Raw genomic sequence first — 7,397 nt, 5'->3', positions numbered from 1 at the left:
TTACCATGACATTCTAATTATAACTTCTTAGCATTGCTATCACATGCATAAATGTAGCCAAAACTGGAGCAGAGGAACAGAGAATACAAAATCTCCAGACAAAATGGAAACTCCTGTGTTTCCCTTTGTCAACTTATGAGCTTCTAGGAAAATAAAAGCAATAATTATAGAGCAGAGGTTATTACAGAAGTTGCAAATATATCACTGATGAGACGACTGGTAGTGATTTTCCTTGTTCTTTACTGAATTAAGGAACAAAAAAAAAATCAGAGAACGTGAGTTAAACATAAATACATGGGAGATAATTTATAAATCATTCAATGATTCTTTTTACAATATAATTGTAACTTGCTAAATCACATTCTCATCAACATTTTGTAAGGGAAGGTCAGGCTCTTGATGGACAGTCACTATTGAAATTTTCTAACTTTAGAAATTGACCCAGATTACAAGTGCTCATACTCCTAAAATGTTGTAGACTTTGTACCAGAGTGTAGGTATTGAGTGGCTTACTGGTGATTGACCCTTGCATTAATTCTACAGGCAAAATATTCTTCCTGTTAGTTCAGCAAGTGTGAGCAACCTGATTGTATGCAAGGATGAAGTTTTTGACCTACTTATTTATGGATTCCTCCGTGTTTTTTCCTCTTCCTTGTTCCATAGTTAGAAGGTAGAAGGCCCCGTGCTTCTTTGCCTCAGGGCGTATTAATATATGACAAAGAGGAAAGCAGAAGTTGCCTGCAAGATACTTCTCTTCTTGTTTTTTATTTCCAACCTCCTACCCACAGAAAAGTCTGTGCTGAATCCCCTAAAGGGAAAAGGGAACTGGTTTTGCCTCTGGTGGAAGAGGGTTGATATGCTTTGAAAGTGACAGAACATCTATCTGTACACCCACGTCCTTCTACCTTCTCTCCCCTAGTAGTACCTGGAGATGTCCAGGCATTTCTAGCTCACCAAAGACTCCAGTCCCCAGGGGTGACATGAAAGCAGCACATTCCTTGGATCTGAGGAACTCTGAGGACGAAGACAGCAAGAGCTTCCCAGGAACCCAGTGTGGGCAGACGATGGACAGGACTTCCCCTCACTTTGTGGCTGTGGGATACCACTGCACTTCCCTGGCAGGGGGCTGGGAACCAAGGGAAAACCCCAGAAACGACTGACGTTGGATTTCTGGTTTACCTCAAGGAAGGGACACTCAATGAAAATTAATTTCAAAACAATAAAGACAAAGAAACATATTTTTTTCACACATGAGAGTTTGAAGATTGAGATTCATAGCCAGAATAAAAAAATGGTAGGTGCTTGAAAGCACAGGAAAGAAAGATATACCTTCTTCCCCTGCTGAAAAAGCATAGAGGTGCTTTTCTCCAACAACAGTTTACAGAAACATCTAGTATTGTTCACTGTGATGAATCATAGGTGAGAACTAGCTGTACTCATTTTGGAATGTGATCATGAAATACATATGAAGATTTCAGTGTGCCAGTGTTATTGAACTCTGCAGCTCTTTCTCTTTCCTCAAGCTTTCCTATTCTTTGAGCAATCATTTCATTCCTCCATTCATTTGTTCCTTCCATTCACAGACAAAATTCATTTCCCAAGTTTATTTCCTGTTAAATGCACACTTAGAACCCTTCAACTTGCCTTTACTAACTTAGTGTCCAACTTCTGCAGTAGACTGTGAAGTCCATAAAAGCAAGGGCTCTGAAGGGACTTCTTTCCGGAGCCTTGGTAAGCCCACTATTTGTTCAGGCTCTAAAGGGCAGGGTAACAACAAGAACAATGAATGAAAGTATCAACTACTATCTATCATAATCCAGCAGGGATGACAATAGAGGTTTTTCTCTCCAGAATTAAGGCCAACATAAACAATGAGTTGTTGCTGTAAAAATAGAGGTAGGAAAGGAAAAGGGAAAATTCACCACAAGTAGTTTTAATTACTTATGGAGGATGATTTGATGTTGTCCCCAGTGCTGGGTCATAGTAAGTAAGCAAATTCACACAAAAAAAAATGTTCACAGCTTCAAGTTTAATTTATTTCTGATAATACTCTGATCATTACAGATATAAGATTTTCTTGGGTATTTGAATAACTGGGGAAATAATTTATTACAGATAGCTATTGGTTATGTGTAATATTCTTATCAAAGAGAAATATTACTATTGTATATGTACCTTCTTTTTCATACGAACTAATTAATTATTTGCATAACTTTTTAAAGAATAGACTGGTTTTTTGGTGGGGGGGGGAACCAGGAAACGAACTCAAGGGCATTTGACCACTGAGTCACATCCCCAGCCCTATTTTGTATCTTATTTAGAGACAGGGTCTCACTGAGTTGCTTAGCTTAGCACCTTGTTTTTGCTGAGGTTGGCTTTAAACTAGTGATCCTCTTACCTCAGCCTCCCAAGACACTGAGATTACAGGGTGGGTCACCGCACCCACTATGAATAGATTACTTTTAAAGCCGTTTTAAGTTTACGGGGAAAAAAAAATGAGTGGGAAGTACAGAGTTCTCATACATTGCCTTAACTCTTTCTTGCCTGTTCCCCACATCTTTCATTAATGTGGTACATTGGTTGCAAGAGATGAGGCAGTGTTGCACATTGTTAACTAAGCCTATCATTTACCTTAGGACTTACTTTTTGTGTTGTACATCCTGTGATTTTGACAAATGTGTATAATGTCATGTGTCTCCCATTATTATGTGATACAGAACAGTTTGCCCTAAAAGTGCTGTTTTCTACCCACTCATCCTACTCTGCCCCTGGTTATGGCTGGGATGTATCGTTGGTGCTCTCCTGGTCCTGATATCCAGTACTATACAGAGTTGAGCTCTGTTTTGTTCTTGTGTTCATATAATTAGGGAAAGGCTGTCATTGTTCCAGCAAGGAATATTGTTCAGTGTTTTTAATACCTGATTTAGACTCAACATTTATACTTCCACTCCATACAAAAAGACAGATATAATTCCAAAGGCAGAAATAGAGTTATATCTGAGCATAGTTAAGTTTTTCCTTGGAAGAAAGCAGATAAATAGACCAGGCAAAGGTTTTTAAACTTATCTTTGGATGTGTTTGAAATAAGACTCTCCTTTCACGGAGAAAATGATAAAAGCTTCTATATGATATTTAAATGTCATTTAAAATATTTCTCTCCTCTGTATAGGATTAAAATTTGTGTGTGTGTGTGTGTGTGTGTGTGTGTGTGTGTGTGTTTTGCTGGGGATTGAACCCAGGGCCTTGTGCACGCCAGGCAAGTACTCTACCAACTGAGCTATATCCCCATAGGATTAAAATTTTATAAAATGGATTCTTAAGAGTTTGTAAGGACGTATTTATGGTCATCTTATTCAACTCCTTATCTTTAGACAAAATCACATATGTTTTCAAAAGATTATTTTAGAACTACCATAGAAATATATTATACAAAGTTTGTAATTCATTTCTTTGACTCCTTAACTTTGAAAATCTGTCTAGACAGACTGTGTTTTTATTATGTGAGTCTATGCTTATTCCTCACCTCAGTCCGTATTCCTAGGGAGGAAGAACTCTATCTTTTATATAGCAATTTATCACAAAAGTTAAGATTGTTTGCGTCTCTGTGCCCTGCCCCCAGCTAAATAATTCTGGTTTCTTTTCCAATCAGGTCTTACTTCCTATGTGGAAATGATGAGAAAGCATGCAGCCTAAGGATGACAACTTACTGTCACAAAACTGTCCTCCACTCTACTGTGCTTTCCTCTATGGAGGACAACACCTTCTTATTTCTGAGTTTCTGCTTGACCTGTGATTTAGTTGATGGACATGCACAGCTAACTCTAGGAGCACAATTTGTAGGATTCTTGTCTTCATGGGGTTTATGATTATTTGCAGTGAACTCGAACCCTGTAAAGTGGGCATAAGCTTGAAATGCGTGGTGCAGGCCTTGGATATTATAAATATTTGGAAAAAGAAGCCTTCCCTGGTTGATTGGGAGATGCTTCATGGAGATACATGGGAGGTAGCTGGAAAGGTTGGACAGGATATGGATGGGCAGAGGAGGGAGAGGAGGGGGAGGGAGAGGAGGTAAGATAGTCCAGACAAACCGAATGACAAGAGCAAAGCCACGAAAAGAAACTCATAAACTGAGTAAAAAAAAAAAAAAAAGATGAGAAGGCTGGCTGAGTGAAGTGGGGGCAGTGAAGGAGGGGGTGTGGACAGCTTTGAAGCAAGTCAGAGGAGCTAATTTGAGACATTACAGGCAATAGGGGATTGTTGCAGGCTTAAAAACATTCCTATTTTAATCTTGACTCTTGTTGCAAATGATGGAAACAACCAATTTGGGCAGAAAGGAGAATCTATTGGTTTATATATCCAAACCTAGGAAATGACAAAAATATAACTGATCCTCAGACACCCTAAATCAAGGATGCAAATAGTACTAGGATTCTTCCTCTGCTTTCCTTATCTCTGCCTTGCTCTCATGTCTTCTATGATGTTAGAACTATAATCATTAATATTTTTCTGGTTTGCATTTTCCTAAGTGCCTTCATCAGAAAAGAATTGACTTTTCCTGCTAATTTTAGTTGTGAAGGAAAGAAGAAAGGAAGGAACAAAGGAAAAGTGGTGGGAATGCCTCTGGTTATATCACTGTCAATCACGTACTATGCCCTGTGACCCTGGTAAAGAGGTACCCTGATTGGCAGCAGTTCTCAGAACTACACAGTTGAATTAGAGACTGGGTTGGAAGGAGCAGTTTTAAAAGAAGTATGCTATCTCCAGAAGGGAAGAGGGAAGGACTCAGGAAGTAGAAGAGTCCCCTGTAGAAGGATTTATTTAATTTTGTTGTTGACATTCTCTATGAACATAAAAATAATGCAAGATCATTTTGAAAACAGGGAATATTGATCAAACACAAAGATGTAAAAATTAAAATCACCCTACTTTCTTAGCCTAGAGATAATTGGTCGATTAATATTTTGGCATAGTTTCATTTTTCTTGCATAAAATGTTTTTGCAGGTATCTATATATGGATGTGGAAAAATAATGCTCCTTTCCCAAAAAGATATCTGTATCCTAATTCCTGGAAACTGTATGTTACTTTACATGGCAGAAGAGATTTTGCAGTAGTAATTAAGAAAAATTATTACCTTGGTGTGTTTTGTACTGCTATAAGCGAATACCATGGACTATGTAATTTATAATGGAAAGAAGTCCATTGGATCACAGTTCCCAAAGCTGGGAAGTCCAAAGCAAGATGTTGGCATCTTCTGAGGGACTTCTTACTATGTTATCACATGGTGGAATGTGGAAGGTGGAAGAGCAAAGAAAACAAAGGAATGAACCCACCCATGCCGCCCCTTTCATAGTGATGCTAAACTAAACATGAGGGCTCTGCTGCTTTGGGGATTAAGTTTTTTTCAATACAGGAATTCTCTGGGTGATGCATTCAAACAACAGCATTTATCCTGAGTTTTTTCAGCTGATCCCACTATAATCATAATTGTCCTTATTAGAGGGATGTAGGAGAGGCAGAGTAAGAGAGAGTAGGAAGGTGCTGTGCTATTGACTTTGAAAATGGATTATGGGGCCATAAGCCAAAGAATGTAGGCAGATCCAAGAAGCTAGAAAAGGCAAATAAATGGATTTTCCCCTTGAGCCTCTAGAAGGAATTCAGCTCTGTCATCACTTTAAACTTCTGAGCTTGAGAACTGGGAGATAGTAGTTTTATTGTTTTAAATAATCAAGTTTATGATAATTTTTGCAAAAGTAATAGAAAATGAATGGATATATATGTATATTTGTGGGTTTGGGGTTTTTTTGTTTGTTTGTTTTCCACAATATCAGAATCATACTGTTCATGAAGATTTGGGATAGGCCTTTTCAAAATAAAAACATTATACATTTTTTGTCTTTTTTAATTGTTGAAGGATCTTTTATTTTATTCATTTATTTATATGTGTTGCTAAGAATCAAACACATGCTAGGCAAGTGTTCTACCACTGAGCCACAACCCCAACCCTTTGGGTTTGTTTTTAACAGAAAAAAGGACATAGTGAAAATTGTTCTGATAGTACCAGAGACTAATTAAGAGTATTTTGCAGGTTGCTTCAAAAGGAGAAGAGAGATTTGTGGAGAAACAAGCCACAGGCTACTGCAAACCCCTGGTATGAGGCACTGAAGATTTCAACAGGGAGATCAGCAAAGAAGGGACATACAGAGAAATTCGAAAGGCATGACTGATGGAACTCAGCGACAGCACTTAGGTGATGTCATGTTTTTGGCATGGTCTTGCCTCCCAGCAAAGAACTGAACAAAAGTTCTAGTGATCAGCTATTCATCTGTTTTCTTTGTTTGTTTTCCCATGACACATTTTTCAGATGTCTTTTCCCAAGCTGTCCAAAGAATTGCACAAATATAACCACAAGGCAGTAAAGGGAGAGAGCAATTTCTTAACTTGTTCATCAATCCCCTAGATCAATTATAAAGGAAAAAAAGTGTAAAATGGTAAGTATATAATAGCAGGATAATCTAAAATTGCTTTTAGTAAAATAATAGGACTTCAAAACTTTCCACCCAAAGTACATTTATCTAAACATTGCATATATTCATGTTGGCCATTAAACCTGGAAACCCAGATAATACTTAATTGTGTTTTACAGATTAAACACCATTTGTTACTTCTTCAGAGATATACTAAAAATGCACATTCACTCAATGAAAATCTGAGATACAGATTATCTAAAACCAGGAGTCACAGATAGCTGTGCAGAGGGGTTATGGAAAGATTTCATTAGTATACCAAGTTCATAACAATTTTGCATCATACACTGAATTATTTTCTGTTAGTCAGCTTCTTGTTGCTGTGACAAAATAACTGAGTAAATCCACTTCAAAGAGGAAAGACATATTTTAGCTCATGATTTCAGAGGTTTTAGTCCATAATATGTGGCTCAACTGCTTTTGGTTTGAGGTGAGGCACAATATCAAGGCAGAAGGGTATGGCAAAAAAAAAAAAAAAAAAAAAAAAAAAAGCTGCTCACTTATTAGCAGATGGGATTCGGAGAGAGAGAGAAATAGAGAGGAAGGGGTTAGGGACAAGATAGAGTTCCCAAGAACACAACTCCAAGAACTCACTCTGTTCAACTAAGTTCCACCTCCTTTAGTTTCCTTCAACTCCCAATAATCCATTCAAATAATGAATACATCAATGGATACCTCATGGTCCTTCCAAAAGCTCTACCTCTGAACATTGCTACCCTGGGGACCAAGCCTACTATGCATGAGTCTTTGGGGGACAGTTCATATTCAAATCATAATACATATATTGTTAATGAGTAACAGTGCATTAAACATACCATGTAATGTCATTGAATACATTATGCATTGCAATATCTATGAGCCATTTATTGTA

Source organism: Urocitellus parryii, chromosome 1 (assembly GCF_045843805.1).
Source record: "Urocitellus parryii isolate mUroPar1 chromosome 1, mUroPar1.hap1, whole genome shotgun sequence".
Taxonomy (NCBI): domain Eukaryota; kingdom Metazoa; phylum Chordata; class Mammalia; order Rodentia; family Sciuridae; genus Urocitellus; species Urocitellus parryii.
The sequence above is the reverse complement of the archived record's forward strand: the minus strand, read 5'-3'. Positions refer to the sequence as shown.